This window comes from Canis lupus, chromosome 14 (genome assembly GCF_003254725.2).
Source record: "Canis lupus dingo isolate Sandy chromosome 14, ASM325472v2, whole genome shotgun sequence".
In the NCBI taxonomy this organism is placed as follows: Eukaryota; Metazoa; Chordata; class Mammalia; order Carnivora; family Canidae; genus Canis; species Canis lupus.
In genome coordinates, this window is record NC_064256.1 from 5,599,901 (window position 1) to 5,627,556 (window position 27,656).

Here is a 27,656-nt window from a genome sequence, read left to right on the forward strand (position 1 = left end):
GGTCACTGTCTTCCACGCTGGCCAAGAATGATCCCATTCTCATGATTTGTAAGGCAACCTCATCAACCCAAAAACCCGGGGAACAAATGCAATCCCCTCCTCCCCACCAAAGAAAAAAAATTCCAGCCAGGAAATGACAATTCCTTTCACTTCCTTCCTTTCTTCAGAGGCCAGCCCGTGGAGATTGCTTAACTGTTCTCTTGCGGATACACCAGACGAACATCCTAGAGTAGGAATTGGATCCCGATGGCTTAATTGAGTTAAAAAGAAAAGTGTAGATTATCTAAAAGCCTCTCGATAGTTTCAGAGTGGCTCTCACGTCTCTGAAAGCCCAGAGGCGGCTCTCAGTTCCTGGGTTAGGGAGGAGCTGAATGAATTTTCTAGCACAGAATTCAAAAGCACTGGAAGTCAGCAGTTCTGAAAGACTGCAGAAAGGGCTTGTTTACATTTTTCTCTTGGGCTGAAACCCATCTATTTAAACTTTAACCAGAGACAATTATAAAACCATGGTTAGCCAGGGATGGCAGGCTGCACAAGACAGGAGACAGATGCCAACAGTCTGGCTTTGGAGGAGGAAAAGATTGAGAATATTTTGAGGAAAGGGGTCAAAGAACTACAAAGGAGGTTTTGGAAGCAAAAGGTGTCACCTAGGCTCATCTTTGGGGAACAGGGAGGGAAAAGTGGAGGAGGGGTGGGAGAAGACAGGCAGGGTGGGCGCAGAGACTGCAGCTTCTGATGCTGTAGGGGGCACTGGGGCTGTCACCATCCTGGCAGCTCAAAAGTCTCACTCAGGCAGCTCCACTGTTTACCCCTTTTCCCCCATCTTGGCTCAAAACTACATTAGCCCAGGGAGTCAGCACCTCTGAGAGGTCTGCCTGGGGCAGACACACCCAGCCCACCAGGACACAGGCTCTCTTCCCCGAAGGCCCAACCTCCTCTTCAATTCAGGTTTTCCTGGCAAAGAACCATTTTGGAGCTGACGAGCAGTACAGTGATGTCAGAGGAAATACCCCACTTGACAAAGGATTGTGCTCCAATTGCCGGTAAACTGAATTCCTTAGCATGCCCTGTCCTAGGATTTGGTGAGTCCCAAGAACACACTCAAAGAGAGATAATCGTTGCTGCAAAGTGAATGCTTTTATTTGGGATTTGAGGATGTCTGTGGACCTAACATTGACATTAGGGGCAGTTTTAGGTGCATATACAAACGTGGGGAGATCTACAGGACACCAGCCCCCCAGATCTCTGTGTAAAGGAGCCTGACATTTCACCCTGAGATACCCAATTTTTTTTTTTAACTTTTTGGTTTTGAATATTAAGATGCAAATGCAATATACAGAGGAGAGCCCATGCCTCAGATGTTAGCAGCTAATTTCTTAACAGGAATTCACGTTCTACTAGGGCCAACCAGATTAGAACTAGGGCTCAATAGGAGGGAGAGCCAGGATATACATTCTGGAGACAGAGAATGGGCAGAGGCCTTGGATTTATGAGCAGGAAGCTGGCAGAAGTCATGGAAGAGTCCAGAGACAAATATCTTTCTCTGTAATGATGAGACCCAGTCCTTCAACATAGGTCAGAGTTCGTGAGGACAGCAGAAAGACAAACTCATCCTATCTTCCTGTAGAGCTTTCTTCTCTGCTAATCCAGCTTTTACCAGGGAAAGCCATTTGGGACACAGCCAGAGGGAGATAAGGAAGGTCAGAGGATCTGCAGATATTCAGGACCATGGCATAGTTTCCCAGGGCAAAGAGGCCAAAGTCATGGGCTCCTCTCCAGACCAGTTTGCTACTCTCACCGGAAGATCTGTCCTATGGCTCTGAACTGCACTCCCAAGTCCAGCCAACCATCTAAAAAATTCATGATGCTGTTCACAAGGGTCTGGATGGAGAATGTGGGGACAGCTCCCTAAAAACTCACCCCAACTGGGGACAGATCCCAGGGTACTATCATTGCTTATGGGGATTGAGGGAGAGCACGTCATATGAGGTGTGACATAATGTAACATTTTATTTTTATTAAACGTATGCTAAAATTTTATTTCTTAACATTTATATGAGTAGAAATTGCTTTCTGGTGCCCTGATCTCCAGAGAGAGGTCTGGTTCTTATACCTTCTGCAGGATGGAGACTGTGAACACATGACTGCTGGCTGGTATCCCAAGCGCCACACAGAAATTTCAGAGGGATCCGCACATTGCCCAGCTCCTACCAGAGGTGTAAGACCTGGGAGAAGATATTTTATAAAATCAGGCCTGAGATCTCCAAAGGAAATCCTGGGAGACTGTACATAAACCAGAGAGGCAGCATAACGCAGGTGTCCCCCCACCATACAAGAGTAGAGCATTCCTACGAATCCTTTCATAAGCTGAAATGGCATGAAGCAAAGAAGCTATTACCATCAATTTATACAAAATAACCTCTCTTAGGCTTTCCTGGTACCTCAGGACACATCTTGCTAACAGATGCACAAAATAAATCGAGATAAAGCACAGATGTTCACAGACACAGTTCAAAGCTATGGTGACTTGGTGCTGAGATACTGGGTGTAGTTCTCGGGAAAGGAGCTTGGCGGGGACATTCTCACTGCTTGGGGTACACGCTGCCTCTGGACGGTCTCTGTGTAAAACAAATGCTGAATGTACTGGTTTTGCCTTTTGCCTTTTTTTTTTTTTTTTTTTTTTTTTTGGTAAAAGCAAAAATCCTCTTCGGATTTCTTTTGGTTAGCAAAAACGAATATGAATGTGGGTCTTTTGTAAAAACAAAGTGGTGTAATTTTTTTAAAGGATTTTAAAATTTTATTTATTCATTCATGAAAGACACACAGAGAAAGAGAGAGAGAGAGAGAGACAGGCAGAGACACAGGCAGAGGGAGAAGCAGGCCCCATGCAGGAAGCCCCATGTGGGACTCGATCTCGGGTCTCCAGGATCACACCCTGGGCCAAAGGCAGGCGCTAAACCACTGAGATACCCTGGGATCCCCATAATGTATACTTTCAAAAAAGCAAGGATATGATACCTCTATGGTGGTTAAAGGTATGGATTTGGGAGCCAGGCTGTCTGGACTCAGATTCGGGCGCTACCGCTTATTTATTTATTTTAGATTTTATTTATTTATTCATGAGAGAGACAGAGAGAGATTGAGAGAGAGGCAGAGACAGAAGCAGGCTCCATGCAGGGAGCTCGATGTGGGACTCGATCCCGGGACTCCAAGATCATGCCCTGAGTAGAAGGCAGGCGCCAAACCGCTGAGCCACCCAGGGATCCACCCACCCCCCACCCCGCCGGGGGCTACCGGCTGCTTATTCGCTTTGGGACCTGGAGCAAGTCACTTAACCTCTCTGGGTCTTAGTTTCCTCCTCCATATAATTCGGGCAATAGTAGTTCCCAGTTCATAGTGTTGTTGTAAGGCTTAAATGGGTTAGCATTTAAAGGGTTAAATGGGTTACTATTGAAAAGCACTTTGAATATTACAGTTTAAAAATGACATGATCAGGGCCCTGGGTAGCTCAGTGGTTGAGCCTTTGCCTTTGGCTCAGGTTGTGATCCCGTGATCCTGGGGTCCTGGGATCAAGTCCTGATCCAGCTCCCCGCAGGGAGCCTGGTTCTCTCCCTGCCTGTGTCTCTGCCTCTCTCTCTCTCTGTCTCTCATGAATGAATGAATGAATCAATCAATCTAATATGATCAGATCTCCAGGCCTGGAAACCTCGCTTCGTCTTATGATTGACCCTGTTTCCAAGAAGGCCTGGGTTGGCTGTGGTCTGTACCTATCCTCCGGCCATACCAGCTTGAGAAAATAGGAGAAGGATACCCCAGTACCTTTCCCTTCCACGCTTCTTGTCCAACATTAGGCAAGGCACTTCTGATCTATCTACCCTGAAGCCTAGCAACATGCATGCCCAGGGCCAAAGCAAAGTCAGAACCGAGGACAGGTGCCTGGGGAAGAAACAGGGAATTCCTGGGTGCAAATCCCTGAGGCCCTCGGCAGGCTCCATGTTGGTGCTGTAACTGAATCCCACACTTACCTGTCCTTCATGGATACTAGGCACAAAGCTAAGTTTATAGAACAGAAGGAAAAGCCCTAATTGAGAAAGGTAGGAAAAGCAGAGGAACGTGCAGGTGGCAGGAAGAAGGATCATGGCAAATGAGAAAACAAATACATGAAGAAAAAAGTAGAAAAGCTGAAATAAGTACAAGGGAACTTTTTTTTTTTCTATTTTTGACCAAGTGGAGAAAAAAAAAAAAAAACCCCACAAAAGAATAAACCAAGCAACTAGAATCAGTCTGAGCCAGGGAAGGGAGGGAACGGGCAGGAGAACTGCAAATATATGCTAATTACCTCATCCTTCCTCCTGTGCCCTGCAAGCATGGCTCCAGAGCCCATTTGTACATTGGCCTAGTAATGATTTCATTTCACAGACTTCCTTCCACTATTTTTTTTTTTAAACAAAGTCCATCACAACTCTGTTTTGGGAAATAGAAACAGTATCTATCTTTAGGAAATTTAAATGCCAAAAAAAGCTCAGATAAGCAAAATTGAGAAGTAAAGAATAGTTGGTGTGACCAGGACAAATATCAAATCACAAATATTTGAAATTCTTCCTTTTCTGAGCCCTAAGGAGAAAAGTGCCTTTGTTTGCTGAATTGGCTCACAGAGGACCTGGCCTTTGCTGTATTGCATAGGATGTTGGATGACGAAAAGAAGCCAGAGGAAGGTCAAATATTTGTCAAGAGCCTACTAAGCATCAGGCATTCTGTGAGATGCTAGAAATTTAAGAGCAAATGAAACAGGCCCCTACCCTCATGAAGTTAACACTCTTTTTTTAACTTAAAAAATAAAATAAAATAAAATAAAAATAAAAAACTAGTAAATTGTACATGACATAAAATTTACCACTTTTTTTTTTTTTTTTTTTTTTTTAAGATCTTATTTATTCATGAAAGACACAGAGAGAGAGAGAGGCAGAGACACAGGCAGAGGGAGAAGCAGGCTCCAGGCAGGGAGCCCGACTAGATCCCGGGTCTCCAGGATCAGGCCCTGGGCGGAAGGCAGGCGCTAAACCGCTGAGCCACCCCGGGCTGCCCACCTTAACCATTTTTAAAGGCATAGTTCAATAGTGGTAAGTATGGTTACACTATTGTGCATCCGATCTCCAGAACTTTTCCACCTTATGACACTGAAACTCTATGCCCATTAAAAAAACTCTCTCCTGGGATCCCTGGGTGGCGCAGCGGTTTGGCGTCTGCTTTTGGCCCAGGGGGCGATCCTGGAGACCTCGGATCGAGTCCCATGTCGGGCTACCGGTGCATGGAGCCTGCTTCTCCCTCTGTCTATGTCTCTGCCCGCCCCCCCCCCCCCGTGACTATCATAAATAAATAAAAATTAAAAAAAAAAAAACTCTCTCCCTACCCCAAACCGCTCTCAAGGCATAGGCCACGATCATTTTACTTTCTGTTTTTATGAACTTGATTATTCTAGGTACCTCGTGTCAGTGGAATCATAGAGTATATGTGTTTTTGTAACTGGCTTATTTCACTTGGTATATCCTCAGAGTTCATTCATATTATACCATGTGTCAGAATTTTATTGATTTTTCAGGCTGAATAATATTCAACTATATGCATATGCCACATTTTGTTTATCCATTCATCTACTGATGGACACTTGGGTTGCTTCCACCTCTTGGCTAATGTGAACTGACACTTGTAAGTAGCTTATCCATTCATATTTGGATTATTTCTTTGCCCATCACTTGGCCTAACTAGATAGCTGCATAAGGACCTGTGTGATTTATCTTTGTATTCCAACTTCCTATATAATGCTGGCACATAGTAGGAACTCAATAAATGTTTGTTGGCAAAATAATTTATTTTTATACTTCTTAATCACTACTGCTGCAGCTGGCTGTTTTACATATTTTAATAAATAAGTTTTGCAATTTTAATGAATGCTATTTTGATTATATTTACATACTAAGCTAGTTTATATGAGGGATTAGTATAAAAAATCTAAATCTCAATCAAAATCCACTTTCTAGATGAAATGCCATTGACAATTCCTTCTCATTCACTTTGCTTAAAATCAGCTCTTGCTGATCTTATTCTTTTCCTTCCATTCCTTCCTTTTTAAGTCATAGCATTGCCTAGATATTAAAGGCCTTATTAGGGGTCTCCTCAATTCATGAGATACCCTGTTGAATAAGGCTATCATGGGCCTAGGATTTTGTGTGCTCAGCTCAGAAACTTTCATTGAGGGTCATTTTGTATGAGGTACAAGATGAACAAGGCACAGCCCCACCTTTGGAGGAACTCACAATCTTATCATTCTGCCTGGTTAATCTTGGCCCCAATTAAACAAGAAGCCTCAGTTTTCTCAGGTGTTGGAAATAATATTTACCTCCATTTCTCACACTGAGTTGACAAACACAGACACTGTGGCATTCACAAAACGTGAGGAGCTGAAAGATGTTGTGAAAATTCTGAGTACTATTGTATTTGATGATAACTACTATGTGTGGTGTCAGTAGGGGTAGAAGCTAGTTCTGTAATTCTTTACAAAACAGACATTTGGAATTATGATATCTGGTCAAGAAGGCATAATTCCATGCAAATCTTTGGGGGACTTGCTCAGCTACAAACACAAAGCAATGGTCTTAAAAATATAAAAGAGAAAGATGAAAAGAAACAGTTGGACCAAAATGTGAAGTCTTCTAGGAACCAGGAATACAAAGTAGAATGAGATTGAAGACATGGCCCTGTTGGGGTCCAGGTGTGAGGCAGAGGATGCTGCAATAGAGCCTCTGCAGGGTTAGAGGGACTAAAAGTGAGGGAAGTGGGTGGGAAGCAGAACCAGGTTCACTGTTTGAAACTACAAATGGTAGTTTCAATACAGGGGCTAGACTGAGAACCCCCACCCTCCCACACACAAAGTGGCTTGTTGAAGAGGCTAAAAAAAAAAAAAAAAAGCTCACCACACTCTGAAGATGGGCCTTGCAGGAAGAAATGATCAGGCAGGAAGACAAGGAAAGGCACATGACAGGAATGACAGGAAACTGGATCACAGTCCTCTATGACTGACCCTATGGCATCTCTATTATCACAGTAAGGGAAAAGAAATGAAAAGCCCTCTTTAATTGGGTAATATGATTGTCTACAAAGAAAATCAAACAGACTATCCTGAAAAGATATTAGAACTGAAAAGACAACCCAGCAAGGCTGTGGGGGTGTAAGATCAACAAGCAAAATTTAATTGCAATCCTATAGCTCGGTACTTATCACATACAATAGTTAATGGCAAACAAAAGACACATCATGTTTAACAGCAATAAGCAACGAAGTGCCTAGGGATAAATATAACACAGATGTGGGCTTTTATTCATAAATTAAATGATGTTGATTTTATATATAAAATATTTTTGTGGAACAAATTAAGATTGAATAAGTGGAGACCTATACCATATTCATGAATTGGAATATTCATTAAAATGAAGATGCCATTTCTTCTAAAGTTAATGTCTAATTTCAATGCAAACCCAGTTTTTAAAACCCCAACCTGATTATATAACATGGAACAATAATCAATTCATTTATGTAGAACAGTAAAGGGTCAGGGGCAACTGGGTGGCTCAGTGGTTGAGCGTCTAGACACCTTTGGCTCAGGTCATGATCCCAGGGTCCTAGGATGGATCCACATTGGGCTCCCTGCGGGGAGCCTACTTCTCCCTCTGCCTGTGTCTCTGCTTCTCTTTGTGTGTCTCTAATGAATAAATAAAAGCTTAAGAAAAAAAAAAAAAAAGAACAGTAAGCCATCGAACTAATTATAGTTGGTGGGAATGTCTTTGGTTGCAAATGAAAAGAATATACAACTGAAAGTAGCTTAGATGATAACAGCTTTGTTATTTCACATCACAGGATGTCCAGCTGTAGGCAGCTTCAGGATTGGTTAATTCAGTAACACAATGATATCACTAAGACCTGGGACCTTTTCATCTGTTGGCCTAGCCATTCTTAGTGTGCTAGGTTCCAGTGTGTCCTCTCAGGGTGGCAAGATGGGTGCTACAGTTTCAGCCATCATGTTTTCCTCCAACTCTGTACAAAGATAGGAAGGGCAGGGCAGCCTGGGTGGCTCAGCGGTTTAGCACCTGCCTTCAACCCAGGGCATGATCCTGGAGACCTGGAGACCTAGGATCGAGTCCCACATAGGGCTCCCTGCCTGGAGCCTGCTTCTCCCTCCACCTGTGTCTCTGCCTCTCTCTCTCTCTCTGTGTCTCTCATAAATAAATAAAATCTTAAAAAGAAAAAAGACAGGAAGGGCAAGTCCTCTTCTTTTGTACCTTCTTAAATGAAAAGAAAACTTACCTATCCTCTCCAACATCCACCCTAACACAATTTCCACATAGGTTTCATTGGGAAAAGATGCAATACATGCCTATGGCCAAACCAGTGCTAACAGAATGTAATTACTATAATAAGCTTAAACTAAGCAATGAGGGGTAGGGTTCATGGACACCTGAAAAAAATTTAGGTTCAGTTAGAAAGAAGGAAGAGACAGTATCCTTTGGACAGATAATCAACCACAGTACTCAACAGTACTCAAGGCAATTTTAAAAAAGAATAAGTCAGGAGGTTTGCCCTACCAAAAAATCAAAATTTAAAACCAGAGATTTTAAACAAACCTTGAGAGAAAAGATGAGTGGTTTTTTTTTTTTTTTTTTTTTTTTTTTTCTGTCTGGGGAGGATGAGTGTTAATAAATGTGTGTTGGAATACTTATATATGTATTTCCTATTTCACATCACAAGATTTTAAGTTTATTTAAAGACCTAAATGTGAATAGTCAAATTTTATATCTCTAGGAAAAATATGAGATTGTCTATACACCCTTGGGATAGGAAGAATTTATCAAATACAGCACAAAAGAATAAAATATCAAGGAAAACCTGAATAATTCTACTAGTTAAAATAAAAATACATCAACAAAGTGAAAAGACAAGCATAAGTTGAGAAGAGATATTTTCCCAGACATACAACAAACAAGGTATTCATATTCAAAAATTATAAAGAACTCCTGCAAAGCAATAAGAAAAAGAAACAACGAGAAGGAAAATTTGACAAAGGATGTGAACAGGCAATTCACAGAATAGAATCCCTAATGGCCAATAGACATATAAGAGGATGTTCAATCTCACTAGAAATCATGGGAAAACAAAATAAAATGATAAAAAGTTACCATTTCGTAACTATACATAGGCAAATATTTTAAGATTTAAAATTACCAAAACTTAGCAAAATGTGGAGAAATAGGACTCTTAGAAAGCAAAATGATGATCTATACATATAATCCTAAGACTCAGCAGTTGTTCTCTTGCCTAGATTAGTGGTTCTCAACCAGAGGTGATTTTGCCCCCTAGAAAACATTTGGCAAGGTTTCTGGTTGTCACACCTGTGTATCAGGGTTGCTACTGGTACCTTTGGGGTAGAGGTGAGGGGTGCTGCTAAATATCCTACCCCACAATAAAGAGTTATCTAGTTTAAAATGTCAGTAATACCAAGGTTGAGAATCTCTGGCCTAGAAAAACTCTTAGGTAGTGTATACCAGAAGCTAGGTATTTAAATGTTAATTGCAGTATTGTTTATTATACCAAACAACAGCAAACTCAAACCAATCCACACATCTATAGTGCCAAAAAATGGAAAAGTAACTTAGGTATTTTATTATTTTTTTAAAGAATTTATTTATTTATCCATGAGAGAGAGAGATAGAGACATAGGCAGAAGGAGAAGCAGGCTCCCCTCGGGGGGCTTGATGCGGGACTCAATCCTGGGACTCCATCCCGGGACTCCAGGATTACACCCTGAGCTAAAGGCAGCCGCTCAAGCACTGAGCTATCCAGGTGTCCCAACTTGGGTGTTTTAAACAAGGGAATAATATATAACAGGTGAGATTAATGAATTAGTTCTTCGGGTTGAAACATGAAAAAACCTAAAAAGTAATGATGACTAAAAAAGTATTGCAGAATGTTATGTACAGTGCGATATGGTATCCCTTTACATTTTACAAATATAAAACAATACTATATATTGTTTATGAATATGTATATATAATATAAAAGTATAAAAACATGCATGAGAATGATTTATAGGGACTTCAAGATAGTGATTACTTTTGGGAAAAGGGGGAAAATAGAGAAATGAATGAGATCGGGAGTAGACAGTGGGTTTCATCTGTTCCAGGACTTTTTACAACAAACAAACAAAAAACCCAAAAGCAAGTAAATCAGACATTAGGATTTGTTGAGTATTTTATACATAAATGTTTGTTAAACTTTTCTATATTTTTCTGTTTGAAATATTTATGATAAAAATATTTTAAAACATTTTAAGAGCTGCATCTGCAAAGATGAGTATTCTGTTTGTTTCAGGAGCATAGAGTTGGTGAAGCAAGCCAGTGTTTCCAGAAGAAAATGTGCCATTCCACAGGGAAATTAGAAAAGGAAAAAATGACCCCTAAATGAAGGAGAATGTATTCATTTAAACACCCCTCGCCCAGGGATTCTTGGCAGGAAGAGTTTGCTTTCCTGCAGCTCCAGTGATTGGTAGGCTATACCTCTGTCCATGGTCCTATTCCTCTGCTTCAAACAACCTTAGAAGAATTCAGAGGGAGGTTCAAATTTGCAATGAAGAAAGACATTGATGTGTTCTAGATAGAGCTGAGAAGCTGAGAGAAGAGGAAATATTGTGGGTATAGCAGATCTTTTGAAAATTTGAAAAGAAGTTCTGACTGTCTGCAGCAGGTCCCACCAGCAGAAGGGGATCCTACGGGACAACCACCTTTGTAATATTGGTGAATATTGTCTATCTGTGGAGTGAGCTCCTCTTGAGCTGAAGCCTGCTTGGTAGGAATGATACTATCATCTCCCTAACATTTAATATCTTTAATGAAAGGCCTTCTCATTCCTAATGCTTTTCATCATTTTTTTCTCAACACTGCTATAAGACCAGTCGATATTCACCTCTGCTTTTACGGTGAAAAAGAGACTAACTAAGCTTTCCAAAGACTTAGGCTCTTTCTATTAACCAATATTTTTACCTAAGCCACTGGGAATATATAAACAGTGAGAGTAACTCAACTGAGAAAGATATTTTATGGGCATCCCATAGTAATCACCTATCTTTTAAAAAGAAACAACATTTTTTGAGATCCCAGGAGGTGTCTGGCACTGCACGAAGTGGTATGAGCATGAGAGTGCAGAACATAATGTTTGGGAACATGATGTTCCTCCAGGGACTTAAAAATTAATGCAGATCCAAAACTGTTAGAAAAATGTTGGTTGTAATAAATTATGGGAAAACAAAATGAAAGGTGTAAGGGCAAAAATCCTGAGCATAGTGATGAATTAGGAGACATGAAAGCAGAATATGATGAGCCAATTAACCTCAAGAGAACACAGACTTCGCAGGATGGGCAGATACACAAGATACTCACCCTGAGAAGTCAATTTTATGGACTTAGTTACAGTTACTTGTCCACACACACAAAATCAATAGCTGTTTCTGATGGGCCACCAGCAAAAAAGGAAAAGAAAAAGAAAAAAAGAAAGAAAGAAAAGAAAAATTACTGTTCTTTCTATAGATGGAGTCTAAACCATCCAGCATACAATAAAATGTTTAAGGAAAAAAATATGTGGGTTGGCAAACTTTTAATCAACAAAACTGGTGATCTACTTTTGGTGATAGCTCTAATGGAAATAGATGCAATTGCGTTTGTAGATGCTGATTTTTATCAGCAGCCAGAAACTGTGCTAAAAGCTCAATTTGGCCTACTTTAGGTTCCCTGGGTAAGTTAGTGGGGGAATTTTCGCTGGGTTATTTGTTATATGTCAGAAGAGGAAGTAAAGCAATACATGAACACTGTAATATATAGGTGAGAAGCTATCTTAATAGAAATAGTTCTCTAGTCTAGGATGTTTCCCTACCAAGCTGATGAAAAGTACTTGGAAATGCAGGAACCTAACTGGTCCTCAGACTGAACTCCCTTCATTGCCCCAGCCTTCCTGTTTTAACAACTTTGATCTTGCTAACCTACCAATACTAGGAAAGTAGGTTTTATATACGGATAGCTTCTGATTTGGGCTCCTTTATGGCCGTTGCACCTTCATTCACTTTTATACTTATTTTTTTCACATTCTCTTGTATTATAGTCATATGAAAAGATAAAAATGTCTAGAAATGTGTTTTCCATTGTGGAAGGAAAGAATTTAGAATCACTTCCACATGGATATCTAACAGGCATCTCAAACTGAACACAGCCAAAGAGAACTCTTGATTCTTTCCCTTAACCTTCTTGTATCAAACAACACCAAGAGACTTAACTAGAGTTTTACTTTTCTCATAAACAGGATGTCTGGCAGAAGATTTTTTCTGGTATTGGTTCAGCTGGTCAACTATACCATCAAGAACCCACTGATGGTATTTCTCTTTTTTTCTATGTCACCATCCCTAACATGTTTGCTTTTAATTGTTATGTCTTTTGTTTTGTAGTCACAAGATGGCTGCTGTGACTCCAAGCATTGCGATGGTGCTCAAGATAGCCATGTCTATCCCCAGAAGGCTTTCACTTAAGTCTCATTAGCCAGAAATGAATCACTCTTGGCTGCAAAGGAAATAGGGAAATTGAGTAGCTAGCAAAAGAGAATGGGATTATTATGACTGAATTATAGCAAACATGATTCATCACTTGGAGCTGGACATACTGTCACCCTCAACCAAGTCAGGTCTCTGCTAGCAAGGAGGAGAAGAACAGCTTAGCTGTTAGGGTGCCTGGGTGGCTCAGTCAGTTAAGCATCTAATTTCAGCTCAGGTCATGATTCCAGGGTCCTGAGACTGAGTTCCACATTGGGCTCCCTGCTCGGCAGGGAGTCTGCTTCTCCCTCTCTTCCCTGCTCATGCTCTTTCTCGCTATCTCTGTTGCTATCTCTGTCTCTCTTTCTCTCTGTCTCTCTCTCTCTCTTAAATAAATGAAATCTTTTAAAAATATATAAATCAATAAAAGAACAGCTGTTGAAAAGGGAATTGACACAGTCCACCATACTTATTCCCAGCCTACCTGTCTCACTAAATAGCATCACCATCTGCCCAGTGCCTAAGCCAATAACAGAGGAGAGAACTTTGATCTATTTCTTTCTCCTATGTCCACCATAGTAAACCACTAGAAAGTTCTGTTGACTTTACCTCCCATATGTACCCCTAATCCATTCTATTCTCCCTGTCTTTGCCACTGCTGTCTTAGTTCACGTCACCATTGTTCACCTGAATTAGTGCAATTGCCTCCTGAAGAAACAGAAAAAATCATGTCCTTGTTTAAAACCTCCCATTGGCTTCCTATCTCACCTAAAATCCAAATTCCTTACTATGACCTTCCATGCTTAAAAGATCCAGTTTCTGTCCTCCTGTCCAACTTTATCCTGCCTCAGACTTCCGGCCATGCAAGCCTTCCTTCTCTTCCTCAGACTCTAACTTGTTACCATCCTGGGGACCTTCAAACCACCAGTTTTCTCCGCCTAGAGCACTATGCATTCTGATATTTTCATGACCAGCTCCTCTTTGTCATTTAGATCCCTGTTCGAATGTCATCTCTTCAAAGAGGTCTTTGCTGGCCACCCAGTCTAAAATGGTAAACTGGTTGGTCATCCAACACTTCATTTTATTTTATTTCTCTGTGTGGCACCTATCATTGTCTAACATTATCTTGTTTACCTTGTTATGTATCATGTAATAAAATATAACTATTTTCCAACTTCTCCACACTAGAATGTAAGCTCCATGACAGCAGAGACCTTGTGCGTTGTATTCACTGCCATATTCCTAGCACTTAGATCAAGGCACATGGCAGGTTCTCATCAAATATTTCTGAGTGAATGAGTACATAAGAGGAAAGATTTTTTAAATGGAAACTTTAGCAATAAAAGAACATCTGTAACCTATTATCAGCATCCTTAGAGTTGTCCTTCATAGAGCAAAAGAACTTTGTTATTAAAGGATCTAAAATGTGGTATGCTTTAAAGACATCACAATTAATAAGCAATACTAATTTCTTCCACATCGTCTCATTCCTCCTGTGTCCTACTTTTCAGAGCTAAACATGCCAGATGTACTCTTAGTCTTCGTGCTCTATCAGTGCAATTATTGACTGCCTTCTTTCCTTTTGCCCTCTTGATATGATTACATTTTCTCAACATTTTCTGATGTTTTAAGACAATTTAAAAGAAACACTTGGGCAATGTCCTCCTTTCCTCCATTTTTGGGGGCTAGGATTTCAAGAAGGGAGAAAACCAAAATGTTCTTGGGAGAAGAGAGAAATACTTAGCATCTGAAATTTTCTGCCTTTCTGTGAGGTTTTCATATTTCTGTGTATGTTCTTCTTACAGGCTAAAACAGTTTGTATTCCCTTCACCAGAAAACCAGATTTTCATCAGGCTGTCCTTCAGGTAAAATGCTAAAATTGAAGAATATGGTAGCCTTCATTCATCTCCCTCTATGATCCTTTAAGTCCTTCCCACACCTTCTCAATCCTGAGGCAACCTTCTGTAGGCCCAGGCTTCTGGATCAGCAGCTGGCTGAACCCACTGGCTCAGCCTGCATCCCAGACATCTTGTGCATCTGGCAGGCCATGGCACATTGAAATTGTGAACAGAAGCTTTGAGAAGTTCATCTCCACACTGGGGACACAGCATCCTGGTGATGGTGACCCAGCATACTCCAAAATGCCCTTATGTTTAGAAAAGTCCCCAAATACTGCTCATAAATTACACACAAAGAATCCCTGGACTTGCCAATAGAAAATAGCAAAATGATTCCCATCCTCAAAGGGCTTCCGTGAATATATTATACACAAGAACGAACTGTTCCTCTGTACTTAACACAGTCAGCCTCTCGCCCATCTTCACCTGCCATCACCACCCCCCCACCCCAGTACACCCATGTCTAGCTTCACACCTACACTTATCTCTTAGACATTCACAGGCCCCTGAAACATAACATGTCCCAAAATAGCCTTGGCAACATTATTGATCACATATCCGTAAAAAATATGGGGAAGTACAACCCCCAAATATATGTATATCAAAAAAATAAGCTGGGGACGCCTGGGTGGCTCAGTGGTTAAGCGTCTGCCTTTGGCTCAGGCTGTGGTGCCAGAGTCCCCGGATGGAGTCCCTCATCGGGCTCCCTGCATGGAGCCTGCTTCTCCCTCTGCCTGTGTCTCTGCCTCTCTCTCTCGCTCTCTCATGAATAAATAAATAAAATCTTAGATAAAAAGCTATACACAAATATTTCTTTAAAAACAAAAAACAGGAATAAAACAAGTAATTTATTTGATTCAATACTGTTGGGAGCCTATTTCCAGATCATATCTCAGATTAACTGGATAATTCTATTTCATTATGGTTATCAGGATTCTAAAGATGGCTCTCCAAGAATCCTATCTCCTGAACTTCAGTCAAATACTAGTCTAGGTACTGATTCCATCACTAATCTAGATACTGCTGTGAAGGGATTCTGCAGATGCAATTTAAGTCCCAAATCAGTTTACTTTAAGATATGGGGATCATCCAGAGGGGCCTGGGTTTGTGCAGGTGAGCCCTTTAAAAGAATAGTTTCTTCAGTTGGTAGCAGAAGAGGAAGGCAAAGAGATTCTGAATGTGAGAAAGATGGGAGAGTGATTGCTGGCTTTGAAGATAGAGAAGACCACGTGAGAAGGAATGTGTGTGGCCTCTAGGAACAGGGAATGGTTCTTGGCTGACAGCCAGAAAGAAAACAGGCACTTCAGAGCTCCAGTCACAAGGAACCAGGTTCTGCCAGCAATCTGAATGAGCTTGGAAGCAGATTCTTCCCCAGAGCCTCCAGATAAGAGTCTAGCCTGACTAATACCTTGATTTCTGCCTTGTGGCATCCTAAGCAGAGAACCCAGCCAAACCTGCCCAGACCTCTGAACTTCAGAAGTGTGAGCTAATAAATGAGATGTAGTTCTAATCCCCTAAATGAGTGGTAATTTGCTGCACAGCAGGAGAAAACTAATGCATCCCTTTGGTTTTCACATCTCTAAATAAAGGTAATAATGTCTGGCTATGTCCTAGAATTACTCAGAAAACAAATGTTAATAAGATTTAATTAATATGTTTTAAGTTCAACCAGAAAAGAAGTATGCTAAATTATTTTCAAGATGCTAAGATTTTTAAAAAGATTTTATTTATTTATTCATGAGAGACATACAGAGAGAGGCAGAGACACAGGCAGAGGGAGAAGCAGGCTCCCTGTGGGGAGCCCAGTGTGGGACTCGATTCCGGGACTCCAGGATCACGCCCTGAGCTGAAGGCAGATGCTCAACCACTAAGCCACCTAGGCATCCCAAGATGCTATGATTTTTTAAATTAATTGCAACACACATTGAGGTTCAATCCAGGACAATTAGACTTAATCCTAGTTAGGTCTGTTTTCTCATGTTCATTGCAATGACAGGACAGGGCTAGCTTAGAAGCCATCTCTGATGAGTTTAGAGTATACAACTGTTGCTTCAGGGGGCCATGATTTAATCTGTAATTTTTTCATTTCACAAAACAATGTCTGACATTTTATAGATATTTTATTGGATACCACATCTACATATCAAATAGAGGGATTTTTTTTCTTAGCTATAGTTCTCTCTCTGAAAAACTTGACCTCTACCTTGGCAAATTTGTTGAAATGCATCAAGCTGTATTCTGACACTGAGAACGTTATGAGAGAAGAAGCAAAAGATGATCGTACCTGCTTTAATAAAATGGATCACTGAGATAAGAGAAAGCCAAAAAGTGGGGCAAGAACATTCTGACCACATAATCATTCCCTGGGTAAACAGAGACGCTGCTGAGCCTGCTAACCCAGATTTCTCCTCTTCAGAATCATGCGTGGAGTTCTCTGCTGAGCACAACTCCAAGACCAGATGTAGTTTAAAAAGAGTGATTTGGGGGATCCCTGGGTGGCGCTGCGGTTTAGCGCCTGTCTTTGGCCCAGGGCGCGATCCTGGAGACCCGGGATCGAATCCCACGTTGGGCTCCCGGTGCATGGAGCCTGCTTCTCCCTCTGCCTGTGTCTCTGCCTCTCTCTCTCTCTCTCTCTCTGTGACTATCATAAAAAAAAAAAGTGATTTGGGGAAGATAGGAGGAAGTAAAGTAAGTGAGAGGTTGTATACAAGGTGAGAACATTCCAATTTAGGGAGTAGACTTTATATACAGGAAGAGAGGTATAGCTCGGTAGTTAAAGCTATATGACTGTAGGCAAATTACTTAAATTTCCTGAGTCTCTGTTTCCCCACATCTAAGCAAGGATAGTTTTTCAATGTTCTCAGTACAGGGCCTAGGACATTGGAGTCTTCAATAAACGATGGCCACATCAGGATCATGCAATGTCATCCTTCCGCCCTTGTCCAAGAATCCTGGATAATCATCGCTATTCTAATGGATGCTAATAGCCCCGCTGGATAGTCCAGAGCATCGTGTTCAAAGCAAAAGGCCCAATGTCCAGGCCAGAAGTCTAGCGCAAACACTCCCTCAAGGGAGGGAGGGACAGAGAGAGTGGGTCTGGCTATGGAAAGCTGATTCCTCAGGCAAGAACAGGGTACTTAATAGATCTACAAAAGGAAGGACCTGTAGGCAAATATTCACAATTAAAAATCTCTTCCTAAAACAATCCAATTTTCTGGCTCAATCAGTTGACAATAACTTGGCCATTGAAAATCATATTTTTCCAACATGGTCCATTTTCTTGGCTTTCCTAAGTCATTAATTATGACCATGTTTTCCCAAATGTGGAAATTCCCCTTGCGCAGATGCGTCTGCTGGCCAACCCTCCTTTCCTGAGAAGTCTCCACAGCACAAAAATATTTTTGTTTTCTCCAATTGCCCACAGGGAAAATTTCCTCACTCTTTATTTCCCTCCTCCCTTAAAGCCCTCTGGCAATTTCCAGGAACCTGAGTAAACCAGAATCACTCAGATCACTGGAGAACCTTTTGGATGTTCTACTTCTAACATGGTAAAAGAGAATCCTAAACTTTAAATTTAACATTATTAAACCAACCTTAAGAGTTCCTTTTAATAACCAAAGGCAATGCCACTGAAATCAAAATGCCTCCCACTCCTGCCTGAAGAATATGGCTCTGGGATTTGAGAGCTTAAATTATAAACAGAGGTGGCCACAGTAATTATCCTTGTACCTGGATCAAATGCCATTATGTGAAATATGCTTCAGACACATTAAAGTCCTATACAAATGTAGACCTTCAGCCAAGTGGATATACAATCTGAATAGGACTGATTATTCAAATTGTAAAAATTAGTTAGAATTTACTCTGGTTACCTGACTCATCTTCCAGGTTTACAAAAATGCTCTGACAATGGTATAGGTACTTACTCCAGAGATATTTTGTTCTTTCCAGAACATTCATCAAGAAGCATTCCTGTGGGGGCATCTGGGTGGCTTAGTCTGTTAAGCATCTGTCTTCTACTCAGGTCATGATCTTGGAGTCCTGAGATCAAGCCCTGTGTTGGGCTCCCTGCTCAGGGGGGAGTCTGCTTCTCCCTCTTCCACTGTCCCTTCCTCCTTCTTGTGTGCTCTCTTTCTCAAATAAATAAATAAAAATATTTAAAATAAAAATTTAAAAAAAGGAAAAGAAGCATTTCTTTTTTTTTTTAAATTTATTTATTCATGATAGTCACAGAGAGAGAGAGAGAGAGAGAGAGAGAGATAGGCAGAGACACAGGCAGAGGGAGAAGCAGGCTCCATGCACAGGGAGCCCGATGTGGGATTCGATCCCGGGTCTCCAGGATCGCGCCCTGGGCCAAAGGCAGGCGCCAAACCGCTGCGCCACCCAGGGATCCCAAAAGAAGCATTTCTGTTCCAGAAATTAAATTTAACTGGTGGGGAGGGGGTGGTAAAGTGATCAATCAGATTGGGTCTCTGCCTTCAAAGTCTTTATAATCTAATAAAGAAGGTGTGTTGTATATACTCTCAATGGTTCTCCTCCAGGGGCAATTTTGTCTCCTCTACTCCAATATGTGGAGATATTTGGATTATCAGAACTAGAAGTGGGGGTGCCACTGGCATCTAATGGAAAGAAGCAAAGGATGCCTTCTCAACATTGTTCAATGCACATGGTAGCCCCCCACAACAAAGAATTATCTGGTCTGAAATGTCATCAGTGCCAAGGTTGAGAAGCCCTTAACTAGCCACAGCGCCTAGAACAAAGGGCTTGCTGGTTGATTGGCTGGTGTTAGTGTGCATGGTAAATGACCTTCATCCCAGTCATTCTGAATTTGCGCCTGTGCCTAACTCATTATAACTGTTAGAAATCTTTTGAATAAATGAGCACATTTAGACAGGTATTAAACAGAGCATGAGATAAAGTGTTAGGCAAAATGAGTGACAATTTAGAATGAATTGTTAACTCAAGGGGACAAAAGTTTTCTAGCGTGATGCCAAACATACAGCAACTGCTCAGTGAATGTGAACTCAACACATTTAGATATCCTTGCCACACTCTTTTGCTTAAAGCTTACGGTGCACATTTTTGAAGACTCTTATCTATAAAGCAGTCCTGGCAGTAGCCTTTCTTCTTGGAAATACTTCACTATGGATTGCTTGAGTGGCATATTGTACCATAAAGGGATAAAACATGAATTTTTAATAATATAATAGCATTCCAAATTTTCACTAATTCAAGTTGGTCCTTTCCCTAATGTGCCTAATTAGTGAATATTAAAGAAGTATGACATTTCAAACATCAAAAAACTGAGGTGGCCACCTAATGAATTTGGGGAAGAAGGAAGAAGTATTTTATAAAAGGCAAAAGATTTATACAATTTGAAGAGATACCAAAGAATGGAAGAAGTATTTTGAGGTGTGGCCTTAACTGCTTTACACAAAATGTGGGTTCTGCTGCCTTTTTTTTTTTTTTTTAAGATTTTATTTATTTATTCATGAGAAACACAGAGAGAGGTAGAGACATAGGCAGAGGGAGAAGCAGGCTCCCTGTAGGGAGCCCGATGTGGGACTCAATCCCAGAATCATGCCCTAAGCCAAAAGCAGACACTCAACCACTGAGCCACCCAGGCTTCCCGGTTCTGCTGCTTACATACAATAAAAGTAAAAACAAGTAGCAGCAGCATAGGCTTTGTAACTGTTGCTTGATATGCATAAAACACCATAAGAGAATGGTTAACTGCCACTCTCAATTAAGGATCAAGTAAAATGAAACTATATCTTTAAATTAGAATATGTGCCTTCGGCCCAGGGCCTGATCCTGGAGTCCCGGGATCAAGTCCCACATCAGGCTCCCTACATGGAGCCTGCTTCTCCCACTGCCTGTGTCTCTGCCTCTCTCTCTCTCTCTCTCTCTCTCTGTGTCTCTCATGAATAAATAAATAAAATCTTAAAAAAATAAATCAGAATATGTCCATAGAAAAATAAGATTCAGTTTTCTAAATTAATTTACACTTTTTTTCCAGAAAAATTATCAGGTGGTCTAATGTTCTAGTGTTTATAAAATAAACAGAGCTATTATTGCTCAGAAAAATCTGTACTTTTGATTAAGCAATTACCTTCTATTGTGATTGTGTGAGTTACCAAGGAAATATTGTCTTTCTTCTTCCACCTATTTGACCTGCATCTTCTCAAGGTAGGTTGGTGAGTAAGTCAGGAAATGGCATCTAATTTTGTATTAACATTAGTCAAATATAAGTAGGAGGAGAGAGCTACCACTAAAATTTTAAATAGAAAGAACTGGGATAATCTGCCATTTGGATAATCAGTATCAATGTTCCCTGAATTTAACACAGATAATGGAGACCACTATGTCTCTGATATTTGCAACATAAAAGAAGTAAAATTTCCTTCAAGTTTGAAAATTCCCAGTTAAGTCTTTTTCCAAAAGTGACTTTAATAAGGTATGTTTAGGAGCCAAGTGGGGAAATTTAATTCTACTTTCCATAAAGAAACAATTAAACAAATAAAAATTATTTCACCTCTGCAAGAGAAGGAATCTTATGGGATAAGTTGACTGATGAATGAATAAGATTAAAAGTGACACATTTTAAAAAAATATCAAATGCTAGAAAATGAAAAGAATAAATTTTGGCTCACAGAAGTATTTGGTATGTTCAGAAAAAAGACATCACCTGTAAAAATAGACCTCAATGTGGCATATAATAACTGACACAGCTGTGGTATTGGTCAATCAAAAAAGATGTCCAAGTAGGCAGAATGGACAGTTGGCCATAAACAACTGGAATGGCCAAACTAATAGGTACCAGCTAAATATCAACCCTGCTTATTTCATATGGCCAAGAGACTCAGTATAACATTGACCGTAAATTGGAAAACACTATGGAAACATATCTTATTGTAATATGTTTTTGATGCAGCTCAATCAAGAGTTAGATCATGGATATGTAGACAAAAATAAAAACTTCTGCTATTTTCAATTAAACTCATCTTCTTACAATTGCTAATGGACTAAGGATTCTTTTTCCCTTCACTTTCTTTCATCACTTTCAAATGAAATAGACATTATGATAAAAATTTAGGTTTGGGGTTTCTTTAGACCATCATCAATAAGACCATCCTTCCTTCATTGCCTGAATGCAAATCTCTTTAAAATTCTAAAATATCTCTTATCTCCATGTCTGGAATGATATTCCCATAAAATCTGTGATGGTTATATTTAGGTGGTAGATGGGTAGATGGAACACAAACAGTATTACACCACAATGCAAAACATAAAAAAAAAGGGAGTTATTCCTAATCCTGCTACCCTTTAAAAAATCAACTATTTTTGAATTTCTGTTACTGATCCAGGATCCCCCACTCTCAAGTAAATAAAACCCTTTAGGATCCACAAGAAATGTGGGGAGTTTATTTTTTTTTCTTCCTTACAGTCTTTTGTGTTGTTTGAATTTTTTTCAATAGTTTTTCTTACAATTCATTAAAATAATAATCATTTTTAAAATGTCTCTATTCTATTTATTTAGCCAAAATTGTAGTTTTATCCTACTAGCTAATTGATTTTCTGAATTTGCTTCCCCAAACTCAACACCACTTTCATTTTTTTTAGGACCGAATTTTTAATTAATTAATTTTCAAGGTTTTTATTTTAATTCCAGCTGGTTAACATACACTGCTATATTAGTTTCAGGTGTAGGATATAGTGATTCAACACTTCCATCCATTACCCTGTGCTCTTCATGACAAGTAGACTACTCAATCCCCAGCACTTATTTCACCCATCCCCTCCCTTTTGGCAACCTTCAGTTCTCTGTAGTTGAATCTGCTCTTGATTTCTCTCTCTCTCTCTCTCTCTCCTGTTTCCCTTTGCTCATCTGTTTTGTTTCTTAGATTCCTCACATGAGTGAAATCATATGGTATCTGTCTTTCTCTGGCTGATTTATTTCGCTTAGCATAATACCCTCTAACTTCATCCACGTTGTTACAAGTGGCAAGATTTCATTCTTTCATGGCTGAATAATATTCCATTGTATATAGATATCATATCTTCTTTCTCCATTCATCAATCAATGGACACTGAACTGCTTCCATATCTTGGCTATTGTAAATAGTGCTGCAATAAACAGGTGGCAGGGAGGACATGCAGCCCCTTGAATTAGTGCTTTCATAATCTTTGGGTAAACCACTTTCATTTTAAGCTCATCTTGAAAGAATCTCCTTAGAACCAATGTGGAAAGGCAGGATATCAAACTGTTTCCACAGGGCACACTATCTTTGAAAGATCTTCTTTTGTTATTTTTGTTCTTTGTGTTATCACATCTAGTTGTTTCATAATACTGCTAAACTCTTCAATTTCCTTTGAAAGGAATACTGCCATATGTACACTTTAGGTAACTTGGAACACATTGCTCAATGTAGATGGTATTTCTAAGTGTTGGAAATATCCCTGGATAAAATAATCTCAGAAATTTTCCTTTGTTGTACAGGTGTCAGAGTGACCGAAGGGGGAAGGATTTGGGAGAGACTTGGGAAATAGTGTGGTAGTGAGGCTTACAAATTCTTTACACAATTTTCCTTTTCCGGGTCTGACTCTCATGGTGTGATGGACACCATTGACTAATAATAACTCCAAAGTGTCTTTAAGCCAAATGGTTCAGCCTCTTCATATTTCTCATGGATCCTAAATGGTAGTATTTGCTTGAATCTGGGGGATCCTGGATTAGCCACAGAAATTCAAAAATAGTTGGTTTCCTAAAGGGTATCAGATTAGGAATAACTTTTTTTTTTTTTTTGCATTTTGGTATAATGCTGTTTGTGTTCTATCTACCCATCTGTCAGTATATAAGCTTTAAAAAGTAGGACATTTTTCGTCATTGGAAAATTTCAAGGTCAGACTGGATGACTATCAAGTATGCTTTAGAAAAGACATTAAAAGAAAACTTGACTAATGTAACCTCTCAAGTTCCTTTCATCTTTAAATTCTGTGCTCTGAATCAAAACCACAATGAGATACCACTTTACACCAGTGAGAATGGCTAAAATTCACAAGACAGGAAACAACAAATGTGGAGAGGATGTGGAGAATGGGGAACCCTCCTGCACTGTTGGTGGGAATGTGAACTGGTGCAGCCACTCTGGAAAACTGTGTGGAGGTTCCTCAAGAAGTTAAAAATAGAGCCCTGTGACTCAGCAATTGCTCTACAGGGTATTTACCCCAAAGATACAGATGTAGTGAAATGCTGAGACACCTGCACTCCAATGTTCACAGCAGCAATGTCCACAATAGCCAAACTCTGGAAGGAGCTCCGATGTTCTTTGACAGATGAATGGATAAAGAAGATGTGGTCTATGTATACAATGGAATATTACTCAGCCATCAGAAGAGATGAATACCCACAATTTACATTGACATGGTTGGAACTGGAGGGTATTATGCTGAGTGAAATAAGTCCATCGGAGAAGGACAATTATCGTATAGTGTCACTCATATGTGGAGTATAAGAAATAGTGAAAGGTCCGTAAGGAAAGGGGTAAACTGAGTGGGGAAAAATTAAAGAGGAAGACAAACCATGAGAGACTCCTAACTCTGGGAAACAAACAAAAGGGTTGAAGAAGGGGAGGTGGAGGAGGAGATAGGGTGACTGGGTGACATGTATTAAGTAAGGCACATAATGAGATGAGCATTGGGCATTATACAATATGTTGGCAAATTGAATAAAATAAAATAAAAATAAATAAATTCTGTGTTCTGAAGTTTACCTTCTAATCCTATGGCAGTGATGCTCCATATCAGAAGGATAGATATGTTTTCTGGCCACCTTCCTCACTTTGCCTTGAACCCACAGCTTCTGTGATGAAATGGAGTGGATGGGAGAGTTGGAGCTGTCCAGCAGTGGAAGCAGTTACCTACACTCTGGGTCCCAACCAATGAGACTTACGGCAGGTTGGAGCAGGGCTTCAGCTAGACCACTCTTGACCACGAAAGGGGCATGTATGCATACATGTATGTAGAAGTAATATATATGCTTACTCATTCCCATCCCAAGGAGATCTTTCCTGTTTTCTATACTGCTTTTCATTTAAAACGAGGTCAATGGTCTTTTGAGTTGTGAAAAAAAAAAAAAGTATAAGGGATAGATAGAAAAAGATTTGAAAAGGACAGGAGGTAAAAATAGGACTATTATGTTGTACCAACAGGCTTTCAGTTTGTTAATTTTAAGCCGTTTAGCCAAACACACACACACATACATATTATGTAAACATGCTCTATCAGTAGATGGGGTCAAATCTATAGCAGCTTCATTATTTATATTTTGCAATCAATAATACAGTTATTGTAGCTTTTTTTTTATTTGAAAAAAAAATGAATGTGTTGAGTGTTGGCTTAAAAAGGTTTGCCAGAATATATAGCTCAGAAAATTAAAAATAATATTAACCTGTCCTTAAAAGGTTGCTCAGTCATTCCCTTTTCAAGTGGCAGATGAATTCATTTTGATGAATGCCCACTTGATTGAGATGCTGAGGAATGATGCAAACATCTTTAAGCATTTTTCTGATTTTTTAAATAAGTAGCTGGATACCTAGCCCTAGTTTCCTTATATTTTCTTCTGAAAGGAAGGATCAATGTTTCCACAGACATCCTAGGTTTGAGAAGAAAGAACTTTGGAGAAACATCTCATCCATCTCCCATATGCTGGGTAATTAAATAGTAACCCAGTGTTATAGGCAAAAATAACTGGATGTGGAGAGGCTAATTGCTCCATAAGTTTTTAACTATTTTTAACTTCATACAATGATACATATTCATTGTAGAAAATTTGAGAATACAAAAATAAAGAAAATAGAAATCATCCTAGAGTAACTATTGTTTCCATTGTGACATATTGTCTCCTAAATACTTAATGTATCATCACATATGTATTTCATGCTCAGTACTCTTTGAGGAAAAAGCAGAAAGATTGTTTTCTGGAAGAGCTGTTGGTCCATCTGATCCAAACCTGGAATCAATGTCTACATATTTTTAACCATTCTTTTAAATGTGTCTCCTCGGGATCCCTGGGTGGCGCAGCGGTTTGGCGCCTGCCTTTGGCCCAGGGCGCGATCCTGAAGATTCAGGATCGAATCCCACGTCGGGCTCCCGGTGCATGGAGCCTGCTTCTCCCTCTGCCTGTGTCTCTGCCTCTCTCTCTCACTGTGTGCCTATCATAAGTAAAATAGAAATTAAAAAAAAAAAAAATGTGTCTCCTCTACCCTCGGACCTAATCTGACAATAGATTTTAAATGAGGTGCCAAATTTCCTATTTAAAACCAAGCACTAGGATTGTAGGCAACTCCTTACCTCTCTTTTCCTGAATAGAGATGCAAGAAATTGTAAAGGAACTATGATACTGCAAACATGGCTTTATTTTTGTGAGGTAACACTGGAGGTCCCCATGTTGACAGCTGCAAAGGCAGTCACATGCTTAACGGAGCAAAGAGCCCTACAAAGGAAGAAGTTAACTTTAGCTTTGAAAATCCTTTTATCCTCCATGATTTTGATGGCTTTAAATTTGTCACCTGAATGCGATATTAACATAATCGTCTGCATTTCAGCTAATGAATGCACCTGCTTCTAAGACTTTATTTTAGCAGTTTTAATGAGCTCTTCAAAAGAGTTTGCCTGGACTTACTGCACGGCTAGAGAAATAGCAGCTGTAAGCAACTAACAACACATTCAGTATTTGAATCAAGCTCTGTGAAGTTGTTAAACTTGAGGAGTGTCGATCCATCTGTCTGTGACAAGGGGACTGAAGCTGAGATATAGCTGTGGTACTTGGAGAAAGCACTAGAGTAAGTGGGGCTGGCCAGAGGAGGTTATTCCCTGTGAGGCCATAATATACAGGTCCCATACAGTTCACTTAAGCTCTCTATATCCTATTCTCTCATCTGTATAATAGTGGTACCTATCTGATAAGCTCGTTGTAAAGATGAAATGTCTCACCTGTTGAAAGCACTCAATTATGCTTAATTTTATTATAATTATTAGTTTATTATTAAGTAGATGTGACTGTAAATCAATCAAATTCTATTTGGCTATAGATTGTCAGATGGTTCTCAGGGCAGTAACAGCTAATCGAGACTTGTATTTAAGGAATCAGGAAATTTATTTCAATGCCAAATCATGCCTTAACCCCACAGTGAAGATCTTTGAAAAACATTTCAACCAATCTCTAGAAGTCCAAATCCCTAAATCATCCAAATGTAAGCCACTTAGAATTTCTAAATACTATGTAGATGCCGGGATAGCCAAGATACCCAGGATAGTTACTTTTAATATATATTTAAAACTTATATTATCAAATTCATTCCACACTTACTATACTCTGATTTCAACATCACATTTTCATTCTGGAAATCTCCCTTCTTTTTTCCCGTATGTTCCTCTGTATACTTTAATTTGAAACGTAATAATAACCTATCCAAAGCTCAATTGAATGGAAAACAAAAAATAGGACAAACGTTGCTTTGAAGATACACATAGCAGATACATTACAGATCAGTTGGAGGTAACATTGGGAATAAAGATGCCACAGATTTTTATCTCTCTCTATCTCTCTCTCAGTAAAATAGGTAGCACAGAGGTGAGCTAGCTGTTAAGAAAATGGAAATTTTTCCAATTTCTTTTTTATTTTATTTCAGTAAACATGACACAGATATTCTGGCTGAGATGGAAGTAATTTATTTTCCAGATTCCATTTCCCCTTTACACCATTCTGGCCAACAGTCTTCCCTCAATAACTGGAGCTGGTCCACTGGTGTCTCACCCATGCCACTATATGCCACAATGCTAGGAATCACTCAGGAGACAGGTTCAGCATAGGCATCCTCACCACTTTGTTATTGGGGCTTCTCTGGAAAGGTGTTGCCTTCTAGAAGCCATCAACTCCAGCATGCTGAGAAGGCAGGCTTCTGGTAACTTCTTGAATCCCAACATTTCAAAAGACCCATTATATTCAGACTTGCATGAAGCATCTTTCCAGAAGGTATTTAGGTCTACTCTTAGACCCTAGCTTCATAACCTAAGAAAACAACCCCAAGGGAGCTCACCTCTGGCTGCCCTTTGACTGTGTTTTGCTGTTGAAGGCA

General features: G+C 39.8%; 1 protein-coding gene and 1 long non-coding RNA gene across 4 annotated transcripts in view; both read right to left on the reverse strand.

The window, feature by feature from the left end:
* Positions 1–27,656, reverse strand: part of MKLN1 (muskelin 1) — a 326,298-nt gene that overhangs the window by 237,304 nt on the left and 61,338 nt on the right. The window lies entirely within an intron of this gene.
* Positions 1,986–27,653, reverse strand: LOC118350640 (uncharacterized). The gene is made up of 3 exons (XR_004804843.2): positions 27,401–27,653; positions 25,870–26,011; positions 1,986–2,225 (listed from the first exon to the last, which is right to left on the reverse strand). It is a non-coding gene; the product is annotated as an uncharacterized LOC118350640 (long non-coding RNA).